Source organism: Bufo bufo, chromosome 2 (genome assembly GCF_905171765.1).
Source record: "Bufo bufo chromosome 2, aBufBuf1.1, whole genome shotgun sequence".
NCBI classification, from domain to species: Eukaryota; Metazoa; Chordata; class Amphibia; order Anura; family Bufonidae; genus Bufo; species Bufo bufo.
The window spans coordinates 23,558,390-23,581,631 of NC_053390.1; the positions used below are offsets into that span (position 1 = coordinate 23,558,390).

General features: G+C 44.4%; 1 protein-coding gene and 1 long non-coding RNA gene across 2 annotated transcripts in view; both read right to left on the reverse strand.

Moving 5' to 3' along the window:
- LOC120991184 overlaps window positions 1-8,343 on the reverse strand; it is a 42,276-nt gene extending 33,933 nt beyond the window's left edge. Inside the window, exons 1-2 of the long non-coding RNA XR_005776532.1 lie at window positions 8,289-8,343; window positions 1,854-1,856 (exon numbers count right to left, since the gene is read on the reverse strand). This is a non-coding gene — a long non-coding RNA (uncharacterized LOC120991184). The remainder of the gene's footprint in view (window positions 1-1,853; window positions 1,857-8,288) is intronic.
- Window positions 1-23,242, reverse strand: part of LOC120991124 (zinc finger protein 585A-like) — a 2,129,672-nt gene that overhangs the window by 332,781 nt on the left and 1,773,649 nt on the right. The gene's annotated exons all lie outside the window — the stretch shown is intronic.

Sequence of the window (23,242 nt, forward strand, 5' to 3'; positions counted from 1 at the left end):
TATAGTTCCCATAGGGGACTATAACATTCAATCATCCGATTTTTTAAATCATATATTCCAATGTACTTGCATTGGAATATATGATGATTTTACTACTTTCCTATGGAGCCCTATTACAGCATAGGGCTTCATAGGAAATACTATTCAGCAGCCTGGGTTCATTCACAAGGACACAGGCTGCTGATCACATGCTCCGGCTCCTCCAATCACAGATCGGGAGAGCCGGAGCAGTGAGTTAACTTTCACTTTCAGTTTTTTCTCATTTCAGATGCAGTGGTCAGGATTGACCACGGCATCTGAGGTGTTAAATGTCCCCGATCGGCATAACTGCTGATCGGGGACATGAGCCGCGGGTGTCTGCTACAAGATGCAGCAGTTCACCTGCGGGCGCCATATACAGAGAGCGGACAAAGGTGTACATGTACGCCCTGTGCCCTTAAGAGGTTAAATAATGTTTATAAAATCAATATTAAAAATATTAAAAATACATAATTAGATTGATGAAAAAAATATATATAATAATCAGTATCAGCTGGTCTGCACTGTAGCACATGTGCATAATGTACACTACAATATGGTGCACACTGTTGTAGGAGTATATTATATGTGTGTGTTGCCTTTTATTTATTTTATTTTTTTACTTTTAGTGGCGTCGGGGAAATATTAGGGGTCTAAACAGACCCCTGACATTTCCCTTTTAAAATTGAAAAATAACTTGAGAATACAGAGTCCTCAATCTCTTTTTCTGGAGCCACAGCAGTGAATGAACAGGAAACACTCAGAACAGAGTCACAAACTGAGGAGCCATCGTACTCTCCCTTATTAATGGACATGAACCCTCTGTACTGAGTGCTCTTCTGTGTTCAGAGTGATGTATAGCGAATGGCAGAACCAGGGCCTCAGCCTGGGGGGGCCCAGCACAATGCCTGTGGGGGGCCCAGCACAATGCCTGTGCATAAATGGAGGGACTTACCGGCTGCCGGATATTTTATTTGTTATAAAACCTTGTTTACCTTTAATAGTTTTTAAACTATTTATTTTGTAATTGTGTTCATTATCATCATCTATAAGTATGAATAGTGTCACAAACTGAGGAGCCATCGTACTCTCCCTTATTAATGGACATGAACCCTCTGTACTGAGTGCTCTTCTGTGTTCAGAGTGATGTATAGCGAATGGCAGAACCAGGGCCTCAGCCTGGGGGGGCCCAGCACAATGCCTGTGGGGGGCCCAGCACAATGCCTGTGCATAAATGGAGGGACTTACCGGCTGCCGGATATTTTATTTGTTATAAAACCTTGTTTACCTTTAATAGTTTTTAAACTATTTATTTTGTAATTGTGTTCATTATCATCATCTATAAGTATGAATAGTGTCAGTGCATTTAAAGTAACCCAAAAGTGGTCCTCCTAAATTGGGCCTAAGTCAGGGTAACCTAGTAGACAGAAAACACAAAGGAGGAATTTATCAAAACTGGTGTAAAGGGAAACGGGCCTAGTTACCCATAGCAACCAATCAGATTCCATCTTTCATTTTTCAAAGGAGCTCTAAAAAAATGAAAGGTGGAATCTTATTGGTCGCTATGGGCAACTGAGCCAGTTTTCCTTTACACCAGTTTTGATAACTCTCCCTAAAAGAGAGGAATTTATTAAAACTGGAGCAGACAGAATCTGCAGCAGCTGTGCTTATCAACCAATCAGCTTCTCTCTTTTATTTTTAATACATAACTGAAAAAACTGAAGAGAGAAGCTGATTGGTTGCTGTGCACAGCTGCTGCAGATTCTATAAATTCCCCACATTATATTTTGTTTTGAAATTATTATGTAGAAATCCCCATTGATTTTTGACTAAACTGTCTAACAGGTTGGGGTGTCACCTTTGCGATGTCACACTTTATTCAGGATGAATCTACTTTCAAGTCACTAATATATTCCTTTACCTCAATAGTACAAATATAATCTATTTATGTCCAAAGAAAACTTACCTTGCATGGTTTCTTAAAATGCAACCATGAAGAACAGTATTGAAATTCAGCCCTGAAAATCACAGATGAAAAGTACACAAAAGCCACATAAAGAATGTCCAGGGAACCTTGGATCCCAATAACTGGGTTACAGCCATGTTCAAGATTGACTTCTGAACTAGTTGTCAACTTCTAAAAGTTTAAATAAATAAAAAATATACCATGATGTCAAAATAATCCATATACATTCAAGAGTTCACATAGTGCTAAAGAGACACAAACGGAACTTTTATTAACCTGTGACTGAGGTCACATAGAGTCCAAGCAGAAGGTGTTGTGTTCTCAATGGAGAAGTCCTTTCTTTAGGGTCACCTCTAAGCCATTTATGTCGCGGCTTTAGCTTCATATCGCTTCGCATGATATCGCACAAAATACATTTCCATTCAGGTCTATGAGCACGGTTCACACCTTTGCAATTTGTCGAACGTTAAAAAAAACCTGTCGCGCAAAAAAGGTGCAGGAGCTACGTTAAAGGCCGGTGCAGACCTATGCGATCTGGGACGCGCGTCCTGCACAATTGCACACAGCGATTGCCGTGCGGCCCTATTGATTTCAATGGGGTGACATCCACATGGCAATCCTAGAAAAAGGTACATGTACCTTTTCAGCGACCCATGAAGCACGGCTGTTTTAGCCTGGATCGTTTTGGTTTGCACGGGCAGAATTGTGGTGGGAAGCCGCGCGTTGCACCCAGGGCAACTGGGGTGCCATTAGAATATAATGGCACCATCGGCGCGACTGTCGGAGGTAGGTGACTCCGTGACCATCTGGCAAACCGTGGGACAAGCAAAATCGTACAAACAAAAACGCACGACAACTGCGCAAAAAAAGCTCACCAGCTAATTTGCTTAGGAGTGAACTGAGTCAAAGTGACGTTAAGCGACTGCCACAAAGGGTTAACTTCTGATATAAAATCACCAACTTTCCTGTCATTATCTGAGAGAAAATAAAACTGCAATAAAGACCTTTTATTCCTAATTACATTATGATTATTACTTTTTATCCCCATGTGCGGCCTACATATGGGGGGGGGGGGGCTAGCCCCCCTATTTAATACTACCTAATTGTATCAGTGTTTTTATGTGAAAAATCTCTGTAATTATATGAGATCTAACGTTGAAACCACTTGATATTACCGGATCTAACGAAGGCCTATTAGTCTGCATCAAATTTTACCAGAAAATTGCATGTGGGGGGGGGGGCTAGCCCCCCTATTTAACCACCTCAGCCCCCCTAGCTTAAACCCCCTTAATGACCAGGCCACTTTTTACACTTCTGCACTACACTACTTTCACCGTTTATTGCTCGGTCATGCAACTTACCACCCAAATGAATTTTACCTCCTTTTTTTCTCACTAATAGAGCTTTCATTTGGTGGTATTTCATTGCTGCTGACATTTTTACTTTTTTTGTTATTAATCGAAATTTACTGATTTTTTTGCAAAAAAATGACATTTTTCACTTTCAGTTGTAAAATTTTTCAAAAAAAACGACATCCATATATAAATTTTGCTCTAAATTTATTGTTCTACATGTCTTTGATAAAAAAAAAATGTTTGGGTAAAAAAAAAATGCTTTGGGTAAAAGTTATAGCGTTTACAAACTATGGTACAAAAATGTGAATTTCCGCTTTTTGAAGCAGCTCTGACTTTCTGAGCACCTGTCATGTTTCCTGAGGTTCTACAATGCCCAGACAGTACAAACACCCCACAAATGACCCCATTTCGGAAAGTACACACCCTAAGGTATTCGCTGATGGGCATAGTAAGTTCATAGAACTTTTTATTTTTTGTCACAAGTTAGCGGAAAATGATGATTTTTTTTTTTTTTTCTTACAAAGTCTCATTTTCCACTAACTTGTGACAAAAAATAAAAACTTCTATGAACTTACTATGCCCATCACGAAATACCTTGGGGTCTCTTCTTTCCAAAATGGGGTCACTTGTGGGGTAGTTATACTGCCCTGGCATTCTAGGGGCCCTAATGTGTGGTAAGTAGGTAAATGACCTGTGAAATCCGAAAGGTGCTCTTTGGAATGTGGGCCCCTTTGCCCACCTAGGCTGCAAAAAAGTGTCACACATCTGGTATCTCTGTATTCAGGAGAAGTTGAGGAATGTGTTTTGGGGTGTCTTTTTACATATACCCATGCTGGGTGAGATAAATATCTTGGTCAAATGCCAACTTTGTATAAAAAAATGGGAAAAGTTGTCTTTTGCCAAGATATTTCTCTCACCCAGCATGGGTATATGTAAAATGACACCCCAAAACACATTCCCCACCTTCTCCTGAGTACGGAGATACCACATGTGTGACACTTTTTTGCAGCCTAGGTGGGCAAAGGGGCCCATATTCAAAAGAGCACCTTTCGGATTTCACTGGTCATTTTTTACAGAATTTGATTTCAAACTCCTTACCACACATTTGGGCCCCTAGAATGCCAGGGCAGTATAACTACCCCACAAGTGACCCCATTTTGGAAAGAAGAGACCCCAAGGTATTCGCTGATGGGCATAGTGAGTTCATGGAAGTTTTTATTTTTTGTCACAAGTTAGTGGAATATGAGACTTTGTATGAAAAAAAAAGAAAAAAAATAAATCAGCATTTTCCACTAACTTGTGACAAAAAATAAAATATTCTAGGAACTCGCCATGCCCCTCACGGAATACCTTGGGGTGTCTTCTTTCCAAAATGGGGTCACTTGTGGGGTAGTTATACTGCCCTGGCATTTTCCAGGGGCCCTAATGTGTGGTAAGTAGGTAAATGACCTGTGAAATCGTAAAGGTGCTCTTTGGAATATGGGCCCCTTTGCCCACCTAGGCTGCAAAAAAGTGTCACACATGTGGTATCGCCGTATTCAGGAGAAGTTGGGGAATGTGTTTTGGGGTGTCATTTTACATATACCCTTGCTGGGTGAGAGAAATGTCTTGGCAAAAGACAACTTTTCCCATTTTTTTATACAAAGTTGGCATTTGACCAAGATATTTCTCTCACCCAGCATGGGTATATGTAAAATGACACCCCAAAACACATTCCCCAACTTCTCCTGAGTACGGCGATACCAGATGTGTGACACTTTTTTGCAGCCTAGATGCGCAAAGGTGCCCAAATTCCTTTTAGGAGGGCATTTTTAGACATTTGGATACCAGACTTCTTCTCACGCTTTGGGGCCCCTAGAATGCCAGGGCAGTAAAAATACCCCACATGTGACCCCATTTTGGAAAGAATACACCCCAAGGTATTCAATGAGGGGCATGGCGAGTTCATAGAAATTTTTTTTTTTTGGCACAAGTTAGCGGAAATTGCTATTTTTAATTTTTTTCTCACAAAGTCTCCCGTTCCGCTAACTTGGGACAAAAATTTCAATCTTTCATGGACTCAATATGCCCCTCACGGAATACCTGGGGGTGTCTTCTTTCCGAAATGGGGTCACATGTGGGGTATTTCTACTGCCCTGGCATTCTAGGGGCCCTAAAGCGTGAGAAGAAGTCTGGAATATAAATGTCTAAAAAATTTTACGCATTTGGATTCCGTGAGGGGTATGGTGAGTTCATGTGAGATTTTATTTTTTGTCACAAGTTAGTGGAATATGAGACTTTGTAAGAAAAAAAAAAATAATTCCGCTAACTTGGGCCAAAAAAATGTCTGAATGGAGCCTTACAGGGGGGTGATCAATGACAGGGGGGTGATCAATGACAGGGGGGTGATCAATGACAGGGGGGTGATCAGGGAGTCTATATGGGGTGATCACCACAGTCATTGATCACGCCCCTGTAAGGCTCCAGGGAGACGCCTGTATGTGTTTTGCGGATCCGATCCATCTATCAGTGAATCCGTAAAAATCATGCGGACATCTGAATGGAGCTTTACAGGGGGGTAATCAATGACAGGGGTGTAATCAATGACAGGGGGGTGATCAGGGAGTCTATATGGGGTGATAACCACAGTCATTGATCACGCCCCTGTAAGGCTTCATTCAGACGTCCGGATGCGTTTTGCGGATCCGATCCATCTATCAGTGCATCCGTAAAAATCATGCGGACATCTGAATGGAGCTTTACAGGGGGGTGATCAATGACAGGGGGGTAATCAATGACAGGGGGTGATCAGATAGTCTATATGGGGTGATCAGGGGTGATCAGGGGCTAATAAGGGGTTAATAAGTGCCGGGGGGGGTGTAGTGTAGTGGTGCTTGGTGCTACTTTACTGAGCTACCTGTGTCCTCTGGTGGTCGATCCAAACAAAGGGGACCACCAGAGGACCAGGTAGCAGGTATATTAGACGCTGTTATCAAAACAGCGTCTAATATACCTGATAGGGGTTAAAAAAAACACATCTCCAGCCTGCCAGCGAACGATCGCCGCTGGCAGGCTGGAGATCCACTCGCTTACCTTCCGATCCTGTGTGCGCGCGTTCACAGGAAGTCTCGCGTCTCGCGAGATGACGCGTATATGCGTGACTGTGCGCAGCGCTGCCACCTCCGGAACGCGATCCTGCGTTAGGCGGTCCGGAGGTGGTTAATACTACCTAATATCTGTATTTTTATGTGAAAAATCTCTGTAATTATATGAGATCTAACGTTGAAACCACTTGATCTTTCCGGATCTAATGAAGGCCTATTAGTCTGCATCAAATTTTACCAGAAAATTGCATGTGGGGGGCTAGCCCCCCCTCATTAATCACTTAATAAGTCTGTAATTATGTGAGATCTAACAAAACAACTAGTTGATCATACCTGATCTAACAAATATCTTCCAAAATAGCTAATTTTTTGGTCAATTTTTTGATAAGGGGGGGCTGATGACGGGTTAGCCCCCCCTGCAAATAACTGTTAATATCTCTACTTCTGTATGAGATCTAACGCAAACAACAATTGATCTAACCTGATCTAACAAAGATCTAACCAATTGCATATGTTTTGTTCAAAAATTTTTATATGGGGGGGGCTAACACGGTATTTAAGAGTCCTCCTTTAATTTGCTCTAAACGCAATAAGAATATTCGTGACCTGGTGGTACGGGCTGACGTGGGCAGCAGTCAAACTGAAAAGCGACAACAGACTTTGTCTACCCCAAGAAAGAGTACATTTCCCTGCTTGGGATGTATCCACTGTTCAAGTGTGATTACAGGGGAATGTTTTTCACCCCCCCCCCCATACAGGAAAGCAGTTTCCCGTTAAGGGGTTCTTCACACGTAATAGTAATTTTATAGTGTATCTATTGAAATGTCCGTGCGGTCTTTTCTTCTAAAACTTCATCTCACTGTGACTTTGTAGTAAAGAGGTCACAGAGAGGCGCGGAGCGCGGTCAGTGGTGTCTCTGCTCCGTGTCTCTGCTGTCCGGAGCGGGGCCTGACACTCTTCACACAGCGGACTCCACGCAGGTCATCCGCTCCTGTGAAAGAGACTTAATTGTTTCCTGATTTCCAAAGAATTTGGTAAAAACATTTCATTGCTCAATGATTGTGATCATTTACTCTCCAATCACAGCATTAAGTGGGACGCCGCGTGTAGGGAATAGTTTCTCACAATATCTTTCTACAATTGTGTGATTATAACTTGCATTAAAGTGGTGAAATGCCTCACTTCTACAGCTTTGTGTTACTAAGCCGGTATCTCCAGTGCTTAAAGGGATTCTGTCACCAGGTTTGGGGCTATAGAGATGCGGACATGCACGGCTAGATCGCCGCTAGCATGTCCGCAATATACCTGTCCTATAGGGCTGAAAGGATTTTATAGAGATGTAAATGAGTGTTGAATGTGGGGCTGCACTAACCGTCCTTGTGCCCAGCTGGCAAGGAAATGGCATCTACCGTGTGAGGAGGTGAGTGATTACCGGCATTCCTCATCTGCTCAGAGGCAGAGGTTCTGCTGGAACAGAGTCAGTGCAGTCTCACTGGCAACCAGACCCGGCGGTCAGCAGCACACCGCTGCTCACTGCTCTTCCTGACCTGAAGCCGCTCCCCTCCTCACAGTGCACGCAGGGCTCGCCTCTCAGCCTCCGCTCCGTCCCCTATGGGATTTCAGTTAGCAACTTGGCTGCGGGCCGCGCCGCCCGCAGGTACGGCTTTACTGTGGCTCTCCTGGCTTGAGGGGGCCCCCCTGACTTAGGTGCGACCCCTATAGCTACGCCAGTGATCCCCACTACTACTACTCCCATCATACTAAGCTGAGGAGCGGAGAAGGATTCCTTGTGTGTAATGGAGGAGAATCTCCAGAGGTGACATGTCTGAGCTCTCCACCACACTGTCTCCTCACAGCTCATCTTACCTGCAGGCTGGAGGAATGGCTGATACCAGAGAGAACAAGAGCCCTGACTACCGACCAGGACCTGCCCAGTATCTGCTGCACTGCCAGAGCTGAAGGACCTGCCCAGTATCTGCTGCTGGGTAAAGCCTACAATGTATGGGCTCTGGAGAGGTCTAGGACACTTTATGTGATGATGTTCTGATATGGAGGCTGAAGGACTTTTCCGACAAGTTTAGACATTAGTTCACAGAAGGATTTGAGGGCGGGGCTAAATTCTATTAAAAGCCCCTTCAATTTAAAATGTACTGTGAGAGCTAAAGGACCTGTGATGATATCACTGTCATGTGATTAGTGACTCACCAACCTAGTCCCGCCCCCTGCACTGATCACATGACGGTGACGTCACCCCAGGTCCTTCCCCCACCTCCCCTCCTCTCCACTGTTGAGCCCCTCCCTCTTCACTGATCACATGACGGTGACGTCACCTCAGGTCCTTCAGCTCTGGCAGTGCAGCAGATAGATACTGGGCAGGTCCTTCAGCTCTGGCAGTGCAGCAGATACTGGGCAGGTCCTGGTCGGTAGTCAGGGCTCTTGTTCTCTCTGGTATCAGCCATTCCTCCAGCCTGCAGGTAAGATGAGCTGTGAGGAGACAGTGTGGTGGAGAGCTCAGACATGTCACCTCTGGAGATTCTCCTCCATTACACACAAGGAATCCTTCTCCGCTCCTCAGCTTAGTATGATGGGGAGAGTAGTTGTGGGGATTGTGGGAGTTGAACTCATTTGCTGGCCCCTCACTGTCCTGGTGAGGGGCCCCTGCATCCAGGAGGAGAATGAATTGAGAGGGGCCCGGCCTGAGCTCAGCTCTCTCCAGTCTCTTCTCTAGGAGTTGTGGACACAGCTGAGCACAGCCCAGAGGTGGGACCTGCATCTATCAGACATTTATCTCCTGTGGAGCCACCAGAAATCTCCATGTTGGGGCCCCTGGAATCCATGTGGTGGGGGCTCTGAGAAGCGGGGCCCCTCCAGGCTCAGGAAGTGCGGTTCTGGAGGTGACATCTGGTCTTGTCCCCTGGATGATTTCCTCTCCTCTTCTCATAAAGGCGCCTGCAGTACTAGAAGCCTCCAGCTCCTCCAGTTCTCTCCTCTTCTCCTGAATGACCACCAAGGATGGACAGGAAGGAGATCAGCAGAAGAATATTAGACCTCACCTTGGAGATCATCTCCCTGCTGAGCGGAGAGGTAAACTTTTCTAGATTTCTCTCCTCTTTATTGTATTCTGTAACAAGTCAGACATCGGGAAGGAGAATCCATCATAGGAAGTGATAGGAAGAGTCCAGGGTCCTGGAGAACGGCCTCCAGACCTTCCAAGTGATGGAGAACCTGAAGATCAGCCCCCAGTATGGTGAGTGATGTATCATGTGACCAATAGTCATGTTGTAGGACCCATGAGAAGGTAAGTAGGCACGTTGTAACCAGGAGGAAAGGGCCGGAGGAGAGCACATGGCCCCTGAAGGGTTTATTCTCTAAGTATCTCTCTCCATCCACAGGAGTACACAATAGTGAAGAAGACATCGGGGGACTGTGTGACTCCCATCATCCATCTCCAGGAGTCAGGAGGGTGGAGCAGGACCCCTCCCCCCATCACAGAGCCTCCCCCTCACCCCCTGATACATGAGCAGAAGATCCTAGAACTCACCCACAAGATGATGGAGCTGCTGACTGGAGAGGTGACACTGCTGGGAATGCTGGGAAATTCTCCAGTAACAGCACTGGAGGGGTCTGGGTGATGACGGTGTCATTGTGTTGTCAGGTTCCTCTAAGGTGTCAGGACGTCACTGTCTATTTCTCCATGGAGGAGTGGGAGTATATAGAAGGACACAAGGATCTGTACAAGGAGGCCATGATGGAGGAGCACCAGCCTCTTATATCACAAGGTAAGAGCCGTCATGTGCAGTGTATACACGTGTGTGCAGTGACATGTAATGGAGGAGCACCAGCCTCTTATATCACAAGGTAAGAGCCGTCATGTGCAGTGTATACACGTGTGTGCAGTGACATGTAATGGAGGAGCACCAGCCTCTTATATCACAAGGTAAGAGTCGTCATGTGCAGTGTATACACGTGTGTGCAGTGACATGTAATGGAGGAGCACCAGCCTCTTATATCACAGGGTAAGAGCCGTCATGTGCAGTGTATACACGTGTGTGCAGTGATATGTAATGGAGGAGCACCAGCCTCTTATATCACAAGGTAAGAGCCGTCATGTGCAGTGTATACACGTGAGTGCAGTGACATGTAATGGAGGAGCACCAGCCTCTTATATCACAGGGTAAGAGCCGTCATGTGCAGTGTATACACGTGTGTGCAGCGACATGTAATGGAGGAGCACCAGCCTCTTATATCACAAGGTAAGAGCCGTCATGTGCAGTGTATACACGTGTGTGCAGTGACATGTATTGGAGGAGCACCAGCCTCTTATATCACAAGGTAAGACCCGTCATGTGCAGTGTATACACGTGTGTGCAGTGAAATATAATGGAGGAGCACCAGCCTCTTATATCACCAGGTAAGAGCCGTCATGTGCAGTGTATACACGTGTGTGCAGTGACATGTAATGGAGGAGCACCAGCCTCTTATATCACAAGGTAAGAGCCGTCATGTGCAGTGTATACACGTGTGTGCAGTGACATGTAATGGAGGAGCACCAACCTCTTATATCACAAGGTAAGAGCCGTCATGTGCAGTGTATACACGTGTGTGCAGTGACATGTAATGGAGGAGCACCAGCCTCTTATATCACAAGGTAAGAGCCCTCATGTGCAGTGTATACACGTGTCTGCAGTGACATGTAATGGAGGAACACCAGCCTCTTATATCACAAGGTAAGAGCCGTCATGTGCAGTGTATACACGTGTGTGCAGTGACATGTAATGGAGGAGCACCAGCCTCTTATATCACAAGGTAAGACCCGTCATGTGCAGTGTATACACGTGTGTGCAGTGACATGTAATGGAGGAACACCAGCCTCTTATATCACAGGGTAAGACCCGTCATGTGCAGTGTATACATGTGTGTGCAGTGACATGTAATGGAGGAGCACCAGCCTCTTATATCACAAGGTAAGAGCCGTCATGTGCAGTGTATACACGTGTGTGCAGTGACATGTAATGGAGGAGCACCAGCCTCTTATATCACAAGGTAAGAGCCGTCATGTGCAGTGTATACACGTGTGTGCAGTGACATGTAATGGAGGAGCACCAGCATCTTATATCACAAGGTAAGAGCCGTCATGTGCAGTGTATACACGTGTGTGCAGTGACATGTAATGGAGGACCACCAAAGGTTAGACTCTTTACACATGACGTCAAGTCCCTGAATTTTCCTTCTAAGTCAGACATATTGATGGGTTCCATTCACCTGAATGATCTCCGGTGGCTTCCTGCTAAAGTAATTCTTCTCCAGGAGCTGTTGGGGGATGTCTCGGTGCAGATGCCCCTTTTTGATGCAGTAGATGATTGTTGAGATCTTCATCTCTTGCCTAACCCAGTTCCTACGGAAGATGATAGGAGGATCTGTCGTCTGTCTCTCCTTTTCCATCATTGTCGGGAATAATGTTGTCAGCAGTTTGTTCTTCATTAGCTCTTCTGTGGGATCAGACCAGATAGTCTTCTCCTCCGCGCACTAGTCATTAGTGAGCCTTGTACTTTGATGTGGATTCTATCTCTTGAAATTTACCTCAAAAGCAGAGGTGTCCTCTGGTGCTGTAGAAGGCTCATAAAAGGATTCACTCCCCCCAGCCATATATATCTGTATGATCATTCTTAAATTGTGGTCGGATCGGCTATCAGAAAGGTGAACCTAACCTATCTAACCCCTATCTACAACAAGCAGTAGAGTTATGCCATTACTGCCGTGGTAGGGCAGCCTAAAGGGGCCAAAAAACGCAGACCTTGTTTAGAGTAAATATATACATACCGTTACGACACCCGATTTTGAACAGAAAAGACCTTTCACGATGGAGGTGCGGAATATACCGTATATATCACAGTGACTTCCATCTACCTTACCTCTTTGTCATGTGTACCGCCACATCGTTCTTGGAGATGGTTAATGCTGATGCAATTGAAAGAGTGGCCGGTAACCAGAAACGATTTACTCCTATGTTGACTAACATATGACCATATTACGAGAAGGTCTGAATCCTGAGAGCTGTAGACTGAAACAAACAATAGTGAATCTGTTGGAAGGGCCTAGATTAATTCCAACCATCCGCCAAGGGCCCTGATCGGGCACCAACTGTTCCTGGTGGCAAAATACTTTACCTCTACTTATGCCCCAGGCCACACTTCCTATTAAGGGCCCAAAAGTCAGAACATGGTGTCTGCCGTCTTACTGTAGTAGTAAATTAAGTGAAATGTGTAAACCCACCAGGCCTGGGGAACCATCCACAGGAATACATGGCTATTTCGATTAACGAGCTAATGTTGCCTGTAATAAGGACAGAACGTACACATAACACCTGCAGTTGTGACAGAAAATGCTTAAGGTCGTGATAAACTGTGTATGCTGCGCCTGTAGTCGTGATAGGACTTGTCGTGTCAGAAGACATGACAGACTTCGTAAACTGCGCCTTATTACTGTACCTCCTACTGGAAGATGGACCGATACCCAGGACTTAGGCCGGACACCAACACCCTCAGCCCGAGTTTGTAGATGAAGTAAGCATGCCTGGGAGAAGATGATGTCCGCAAAGGCAGGCTTGGGATGACTGCTTATAAAGAAAACAATGAAAACCCAACAACCTAGAAAATAAAAGTCAGGGAAAACAATAACGTGAGTGAGACTCTAATGGCACAAGTCACACGTGCGAGCCACCACAAGAAAATTGTATTGCGAGCCACAGATAACCGAGCCATGCGAGCGGGTCTGAAGGCAGAAAAAGACATGGAACTTACTTGCTGTGGGACCACACAGCCGGCCTCGAATGGCGTTGTTGTGTGTAAAATTTAAACGGAGAAGCCATGCGTGAGAGACTCTAATGGCGGAGCCATGCGTGAGAGACTCTAATGGCAGAGACATGTGTAACACTGAATAGGAGAAGCCATGCGTGAGAGACTAATGGCGGAGTCATATGTGTAAAACTAAAACGGAGAAGCCGTGCATGAGAGACTAATGGCGGAGTCATACGTGTAACACTAAAATGGAGAAGCCATGCGTGAGAGACTTTAATGGCTAAGCCATGCGTGAGAGACTCTAATGGCGGAGTCATATGTAACACTAAAAGGGAGAAGCCGTGCGCGAGAGACTAATGGCGGAGTCATATGTGCAACACTAAAACGGAGAAGCCATGCATGAGAGACTAATGGCGGAGTCATACGTGTAACACTAAAATGGAGAAGCCATGCGTGAGAGACTCTAATGGCTAAGCTATGCGTGAGAGACTCTAATGGCGGAGTCATATGTAACACTAAAAGGGAGAAGCCATACGTGAGAGACTCTAATGGTGGAGCCATGCGTGAGAGACTCTAATGGCAGAGTCATATTTGACACTAAAAGGGAGAAGCCATACGTGAGAGACTAATGGCTAAGCCATGCGTGAGAGACTCTAATGGCGGACTCATATGTGACACTAAAAGGGAGAAGCCATACGTGAGAGACTCTAATGGCGGAGCCATGCGTGAGAGACTCTAATGGCGGAGCCATATGTGACACTAAAAGGGAGAAGCTATACGTGAGAGACTTTAATGGCGGAGCCATGCGTGAGAGACTCTAATGGCTAAGCCATGCGTGAGAGACTCTAATGGCGGAGTCATATGTGACACTAAAAGGGAGAAGCCATACGTGAGAGACTCTAATGGCGGAGCCATGCGTGAGAGACTCTAATGGCGCAGCCATATGTGACACTAAAAGGGAGAAGCCATACGTGAGAGACTCTAATGGCGGAGCCATGCGTGAGAGACTCTAATGGCGGAGCCATATGTGACACTAAAAGGGAGAAGCCATGCGTGAGAGACTAATGGCTAAGCCATGCATGAGAGACTCTAATGGCGGAGTCATATGTGAGACTAAAAGGGAGAATCCATACGCGAGAGACTCTAATGGCGGAGCCATGCGTGAGAGACTCTAATGGCGGAGTCATATGTGTAACACTAAAACGGAGAATCCGTTCGTGAGAGACTAATGGCGGAGTCATATGTGTACAACTAAAACGGAGAAGCCATGTCTGAGAGACTAATGGCGGAGTCATATGTGTAAACCTAAAAACGGAGAAGCCATGTGTGAGAGACTAATGCCGGAGTCATATGTGTAAAACTAAAACGGACAAGCCATGCGAGAGAGACTAATGGCGGAGTCTTATGTGTAAACCTAAAAACAAAGAAGCCATGCGTGAGAGACTAATGGCGAAGCCATGCGTGGGAGGCTCTAATGGCGGAGTCATGTGTGTGAAACTAAAACGGAGAAGCCATGCGTGAGAGACTCATGGCGGAGTCATATGTGTAACACTAAAACGGAGAAGTCATGCGTGAGAGACTAATGGCGGAGCCATGCGAGAGAGACTCTAATGGTGGAGCCATGTGTAACTAAAACGGAGAAGCCATGCGTGAGAGACTCTAATGGCGGATTATAAAAAAATATTTTTAATTATTATTTTTTATTTATAAACCACTTATGCAGCTCCAGTATGACTTGGGGACTTGCATAACCATGACCCTCTCCGACAATAAACCTAGGACGCTAACCAGCCTAGACCATATTGTACCCCTAACGAACAACATGAAGAACGGTCATCGGGCCCCCGAAGCCATGAGGCCCCCTGAACCAAGAGACTGACCTGGATGACCTTACAGTGACGATAAGTAATTAAAACGTGACTGACCTAATGGAAAATGCATAGACATTAGTGATCCGAACCACTTGCATGAACGAAACATTACCAACCGCGAAATTGAAACAGATGGGAGAAAAACAAGAGCCAGAGGCATTGCATTTCGCTAAGAAAAGACCCTTGTTGTGACAAACGAATGAACAACTGTGAAAACATAGTAGGAACTTACTCCTATTGGCCCACTGTCCACTAGGGAGCTATTTGGTTAACTGGGGCGGGAGACCAATCTGAGTAAATGTGAACCAGAAGTAAAAGGAGACCAGTCTGAGTGAATGCAAACCAGGATTAAAGAACACCACCCATTTATTTAATTTTTTTTCCCTCTCTCTTCCCCCCAAGTAAACAGAAAAAGGTAGGCCTAAAGAATGTAACAAACCACCGAGGAAAGAAACGTAAGCCTGAAAAGAAAGCAGCTATGTTTATCGGAAGAGCAGTATCAGAGCGGTGTGCTGATAGCCCTAGTAAGAACACTGAGTAACCATTATGTGGCAATGAAAAGAAATATAGTATAATATGAGTATAACACATGATGTAAGAACAAGTGGGTGAATGCAGCTCTGGATGTGAGTGGTGCCTAAAAACATAGTATGGGCACAGCTCTGAGTATGAGCATGAGGAGCATGGTATAAAGCAGCCGTATGAATGCAATCTGAAAGTGAGCAGAGTATTAATGTAATGCAACAGCGAACGCTGCTCTAGAATGGCATATAGGACAAAATGTAAATGCAGACACACGGATGTAGCTTGAAGGTAACAATCCTAACCACGATCATTTGACCATTGGAGCCCAACCCCCTTCGCCCCAGAGCGCTACAAGTCACGGACCGTGTAACCAAGTCCGATCCTACCGTGAATGCCAGCACTCGCCTGGCACCTTCTGCCATTGCCCAGGCGCAACCGAACCTCCACATAATGCTGCAGGAGTTTTTTTTTTTTTTTTTTTTAAATCGACCATTGATCCACATTTACCATCACTTAAACCCAGCACGCGTAGCTTGAGCCAACTGCAGACACGCGCCCCGCATGTAACCCAGGTATCAGAAAACATACAACCATGCCCACTCTAAGCACATGCTACCCCAATAACTGTATGCAATGGCCCCACCAGGCCTCTGAATAGCCAGACAAAAAATACAAACAACCATGGTTCAACCATTAGCGCCCAAACTCTGCTTTATCCCAGAGCACTACATGTCGTGGACCGCAGCGTGGGTCCCGTACAAACAACTCCGATCCTACCATGAATACCAGCGCCCTCCTGCCGTCGCCCAGCCGTAAGGAGCCTCCACACCATGCTGCTGTATCCTAGAGCTGAGCCAGAGGTAGTGAAATCGGCTGAATCATGGTCAGCCTGGGCCCACAGGTGCCTATAAATAGCCTAGTAATCAGCCAGCCTGGGCCCACAGGGGCGTATAATCAGCTTAGTAATCAGCCAGCCTGGGCCCACAGGTGTGTGTAATTAGCCTTGTAATCAGCCAGCCTGGGCCCACAGGTGCGTGTAATTAGCCTTGTAATCAGCCTCCCCTCCCACAAATGCAGCAATATATTTGCTTAATACATGTACTATTGTGGAAAAGTAGCCATCATCCCACTGCCTGCCATTTGCTCTCATAGACCAGAGGATACTTTGGGCCTGTGGCCTGCTAGGTGCTGAGACCTCGGCACAGGTGGTGAGAGACAGAATATTGTTATTTCCCCCCCGATATATAAACCTAGAAGTAAAGGAGCTGAGAGAAGAGTCTGATCTACAGGAGGCCATGTATTCAGTCACTGTGTGCTTGTGTCTCCACAGATGGATCCAGGAGGAGAAATCCACCAGAGAGATGTCCCCATCCTCTGTATTCCCAGGACTGTCCAGAGGAGAAGGTCCTGGAGAATCTTCAGGTAGATGGAGCTGAGCCCTATGCACATCTATATAGGGGGGTCCTGCAGTCATAGAGGGGTCATAGATTGTGGGGGTCTCTTATGTGGATCTGTTAGATTTCCCACCTGTCCGCTGTATTGTACTGAATTGTTACAGATGACAAATCAGGGGGAAGACCTGACTGATATTAAAGTAGAGGATGAAGAAGAGAGGATGATGGGCGATCCCCCGTGTAAGAGTGAGGTGGAGGAGGACATTCCAGGAGATGTCACCACAGGTATGGAATCATGAATGGAGAAAGTGACTTCAGATTCTGCCCTTGGTGCCTTCAGGGCAGGAGGAGAATCTGATCACCGGCCGGCTGCTGCGATGCTTTTTGATTGTAGATGTCTCCATCACATCATGTAGTGTTTCCCTTATTCAGCTGACAGTGATCACTGGGGATTATGCAGGCACAGCTTTTGTGTCTGTGATATCATGATGAGTTATATGTACCTCGTGCAGGAATTACATGCCGCCAGTGACCTTCATGTACTGATTGTGCATTGAGGCTTTGCAAAGATGTATGGATTATAATTTTTTTTTCATAATGGTTAAAATGGTTTTGCAGTGTGAGATATCAGCAGCAGAGGAGGAGGTACATTAAAAAGAGCTTGTCAGGTAATCCATAGGTGGGCATTATAGTATAGATTTTACTAGTAAAAACACCATGTCCATCAGGTCTAAGAGATTGATTTAATAATGAATGCAGTTTGTGATGAGGAATGTCGTGATAGATCCTATTACGTTAACTTATTGTATTAGTGTGATGCCCACTTGGCATAGAAATGTCAAATATGTTGTCAAAAGACAGGCTTGTTGGGTTTTTCACGATTTTTAGCTAGATTTGGGTAATAAAATTAGATGTAGACCAGAATCCTGAACTTTGTGTTATAGAAAACTTTAAATGGCTGGAATCACACATTCAGTTTTGGTGCTGCTTTTTGAACCAAAGCCAGAAGTGTCTTGAAAATACATGACTTACTATATACCTCTAGTTCCTGCTGGATACACTTCTAGCCTAATAGGAAATCTATAAATTTGTCTACTCTAGATTATTAAAAATGCCACAAATAATTATTTATTTTTATTTTAGCAGAAAATCCAAGTACAAATTCTGAAGGAAATTTGTTGTCACTAAATTATAACGTAGAAGATGAAGATATACAGCGCTCTTCAGGAGAAAATATTAATGTACATCCAGGACTTCACAGTACATATAATCTTCCTAATCATGAGGAACCTTCTCTTGACCAGAAAGAGGGTGAAATGTTTCACTGTGGTAAAGAGTTCACAAAAACATCAAGTCTTTCTAAATATAGAATAATTTGCATCGGGGAGAAGCCATACTCCTTTTCAGAAAGTGGGGAGTGCTTTACAGATAAAACCCCTCTTGTTAGACATAAAAAAAGCCACACAGGAGAGATGCTTAAGTGTTCAGAATGTGGGAAAGGTTTTAAAAAAAAATCAAATCTTGTTATACATGAGAGAATTCACACAGGAGAGAAACCATATTCATGTTCAGAATGTGGGAAATGTTTTAACGATAAATCAAGTTTTGTTAGACATAAGAGAATTCACACAGGAGATAAGCCATATTCATGTGTAGAATGTGGGAAATGTTTTACAAATAAATCAAATCTAGTTTTACATGAGAGAAATCACACAGGGGAGAAGCCATATTCATGTTCAGAATGTGGAATATGTTTTAAAGATCAATCAGGTCTTGTTAGACATAAGAGAAGTCACACAGGAGAGAAGCCATATTCGTGTTCAGAATGTGGGAAATGTTTTACACAAAAATCAGATCTAGTTATACATGAGAGAAATCACACAGGAGAGAAGCCATATTCATGTTCAGAATGTGGGATATGTTATAAAGATCAATCAGGTCTTGTTAGACATAAGAAAAGTCACACAGGAGAGAAGCCATATTCGTGTTCAGAATGTGGGAAATGTTTTACACAAAAATCTGATCTTGTTAGACATAAGAGAAGTCACACAGGAGAGAAGCCATATTCGTGTTCAGAATGTGGGAAATGTTTTACGCAAAAATCAGATCTAGTTATACATGAGAGAAATCACACAGGAGAGAAGCCATTTTCATGTTCAGAATGTGGGATATGTTATAAAGATCAATCAGGTCTTGTTAGACATAAGAAAAGTCACACAGGAGAGAACCCATATTCGTGTTCAGAATGTGGGAAATGTTTTACACAAAAATCAGATCTTGTTAGACATAAGAGAAGTCACACAGGAGAGAAGCCATATTCATGTTCAGAATGTGGGAAATGTTTTACATATGCATCAGGTCTTTTTAGACATAAAAGAAGTCACACAGGAGAGAAGCCGTATTTGTGTTCAGAATGTGGGAAATGTTTTACACAAAAATCTAATCTTGTTAAACATCAGAGATTTCACATAGGAAAAAAGCCTTATTCATGTTCAGAATGTGGGAAATGTTTTGCACAAAAAACAGATCTTGTCACACATCAGAGAAGTCACGCAGGAGCAAATTTCTGAAATCAGGAGATTTAATTTGGGTACAAATAAATTCAAACCAAAGTGACAGTGCTCAGATTGCCCTAATAAATTGTGGATGACATTCTGAAGTCTTGTAGGGCTTTAACGTCAAGGCAGCATTGGCAATCTTAAAGTGGCAGTGAAATATATAGATATGGATAAACAGATGGTGGCCGGTGGTAATAAGCAAACTGTTTAACAACACATTGCACTTTTGGCTTTGTTATGCTTTTTAAAATAAAATAAATCATCCAAAACTTCTCTCTAATGGGGCGGATGTCTGGCAGTGTTTACACTCAGGGTGGTGTCAGAAGCAATGGCTTGTTCTGAACAAGAATTTCAAGAATGCTCACTTTTTGGGGAGCAGCAGCAGTATTGTACTGAACCTGACGGACAAGGCAGGAGATGTGCATCTGTGTAGGGGTAGTAGAAATGGGAGCAGTACAATATTAACCTGACAAAGTAGGAGATCTGCAGCTGTGCAGGGAGTAGAAGTAATAGCAGCAGGTGTAGTAGTAGTTTCAGTGGCAGATGTACAGTATAAAACATGACACACAAGGCAGGAGATTTGCGGCTATGTAGGAGTAGCAGTAGTGGCAATGGTGGCAGTAGTAAGTGCAGCAGTACAGTATGAAATCTGACAGACAAGGCAGCAGATGTTCACCTGTTTAGGAGTAGTAGTAATGGGAGCAGAACAATATTTAACCTGACAAAGTAGGAGAACTGCAGCTGTGTAGGAGTAGTAGTAATAGCAGCAGGTGTAGTGGTAGCTGCAGCAGCAGGAGTACAAACATAACAGACAAGGAGGCAGAAGATTTGCGCCTGTGTAGGGGTAGCAGTAGTGGCATTGGTGGCAGTAGTAGCTGCAGCAGTACGGTATGAAATCTGACAGACAAGGCAGGAGATTTGCGGTTGTGTAGGGGTAGCAGTTGGAGCGTTAGTGGCAGTAGTACCTGCAGCAGTACGGTATTGAATCTGACAGACAAGGAAAGAGATGTGCACCTGTGTAGGAGTAGTAGTAGCAGTGTAGGGAACATGATGGACAGGTAGACAGCGGCAGTGGCATCATTGGGCTGGTGATAAATAGCCACTGTCCGCAATAGAAGTTCTTATGGATCCATTTTCACAAATGTTTTCTCTGACAGTACACTGGAGGCTGGATAAGACAGTACACTGATAGCAAACCAGGCCCATTCCTGCGGCTCGTCCACTCTGTCTACTCAGAAGGCCATGGGGTCAGGGTATGTGCTGAGGAAAGGGCACAGCACAGAGACAACTAAACCTGGTTGTTCAGTTGGTGTCTATCAGTTTGCTGATTGCATCTGGTTGGTGCAGTGGTTGAATAATCTTCCATCATGTTCAGCAATCTGTTTTGGCTGCTGCTGCTGTATCTGGGCATGGCTGTACACATATCTGTCCCTGTGGTCTGTCGCAGTGCTTGTCCCCAACTATATTCACACTGGCTGCGGTGAGCAGTGGCAGTGCTTCTCTCCCCTATGTCTCCAGTGGCTGATTAGTTAGCGAGTGCATCGGGGAGATACATGAGCCGGCTTCCATCTTCTGTCTGCAGTGTAATAAACACTGAATTCGGGTTTCTATCAGCAGTCTGCAGTTTTAAAACCAGTATCTGGATCTGGATGTAATAAAAAATTAGCATAGCCCATAACTTCCATTCAATTTCATGGACATTCCAGAAACAGTAGGGCAGGAACTTTGGCAGTTTCTTTTAAACCAGACCAGATCTTGCAGCTTGGATCTTTGATATAGTGGCCAATAGGACAAGATCAGGGCACCCCCCCCCCCCCCCCATTCTAAAGATAGGTGCAGATCCAAGAGGTGGACCCCACATTTCAGATATGTCTGAAATCATAATAGAACAACTCTGCTGTTTTCATTATATTGCACATAATGTTATGTAGCATCGCCCTGAAGTGTCCTCCATGAATGTTTAAAGAGGACCTTTCACCTGTATAAACTATATGAACCGAGTATGCTGCTATATAGAGCGGCGCCCAGGGATCTCACTGCACTTACTATTATCCCTGGGCGCCGCTCCGTTCTCCCGTTATAGACTCCGGTACCTTTGCTTTTTAAGTAGGCGGGTCTTCCCTTGTCCTGTGGGCGTCTCCTTCTCCTAGGCTGCAGCGCTGGCCAATCGCAGCGCACAGCTCAGAGCCTGGGAGTTTTTTTTCTCCCAGGCTGTGAGCTGTGCGCTGCAATTGGCCAGCGCTGCAGCCTAGGAGAAGGAGACGCCCACAGGACAAGGGAAGACCCGCCTACTATAACTTAACCACCTCAGCCCCCAGTGCTTAAACACCCTTAATGACCAGGCCACATTTTACACTTCTGACCTATACTACTTTCACCGTTTATTGCTCGGTCATGCAACTTGCCACCCAAATGAATTTTACCTCCTTTTCTTCTCACTAATAGAGCTTTCATTTGGTGGTATTTCATTGCTGCTGACATTTTTACTTTTTTTGTTATTAATCGAAATTTAAAGATTTTTTTGCAAAAAAATGACATTTTTCACTTTCAGTTGTAAAATTTAGCAAAAAAAACGACATCCATATATAAATTTTTCTCTAAATTTATTGTTCTACATGTCTTTGATAAAAAAAAAAATGTTTGGGTAAAAAAAAATGGTTTGGGTAAAAGTTATAGCGTTTACAAACTATGGTACAAAAATGTGAATTTCCGCTTTTTGAAGCAGCTCTGACTTTCTGAGCACCTGTCATGTTTCCTGAGGTTCTACAATGGCCAGACAGTACAAACACCCCACAAATGACCCCATTTCGGAAAGTAGACACCCTAAGGTGTTCTCTGAGTTCATAGAACTTTTTATTTTTTTGTCACAAGTCAGCGAAAAATGATGATGATTTTATTTTTTTTCTTACAAAGTCTCATATTCCACTAACTTGTGACAAAAAATAAAAACTTCTATGAACTCACTATGCCCATCAGCGAATACCTTGGGGTGTCTTCTTTCCAAAATGGGGTCACTTGTGGGGTAGTTATACTGCCCTGGCATTCTAGGGGCCCAAATGTGTGGTAAGTAGTTTGAAATCAAAATCTGTAAAAAATGGTCGGTGAAATCCGAAAGGTACTCTTTGGAATGTGGGCCCCTTTGCCCACCTAGGCTGTGTTTTGGGGTGTAATTTTACATATACCCATGCTGGGTGAGAGAAATATCTTGGTCAAATGCCAACTTTGTATAAAAAAATGGGAAAAGTTGTCTTTTGCCAAGATATTTCTCTCACCCAGCATGGGTATATGTAAAATGACCCCCCAAAACACATTGCCCAACTTCTCCTGAGTACAGCGATACCACATGTGTGACACTTTTTTGCAGCCTAGGTGGGCAAAGGGGCCCACATTCCAAAGAGCACCTTTCTGATTTCACCGGCCATTTTTTACAGATTTTGATTTCAAACCACTTCTCACGCATTCGGCCCCTAAAATGCCAGGGCAGTATAACTACCCCACAAGTGACCCCATTTTGGAAAGAAGACACCCCAAGGTATTTCGTGATGGGCATAGTGAGTTCATGGAAGTTTTTATTTTTTGTCACAAGTTAGTGGAATATGAGACTTTGTAAGGAAAAAAAAAAGAATAATCATTTTCCGCTAACTTGTGACAAAAAATATAAAATTCTAGGAACTC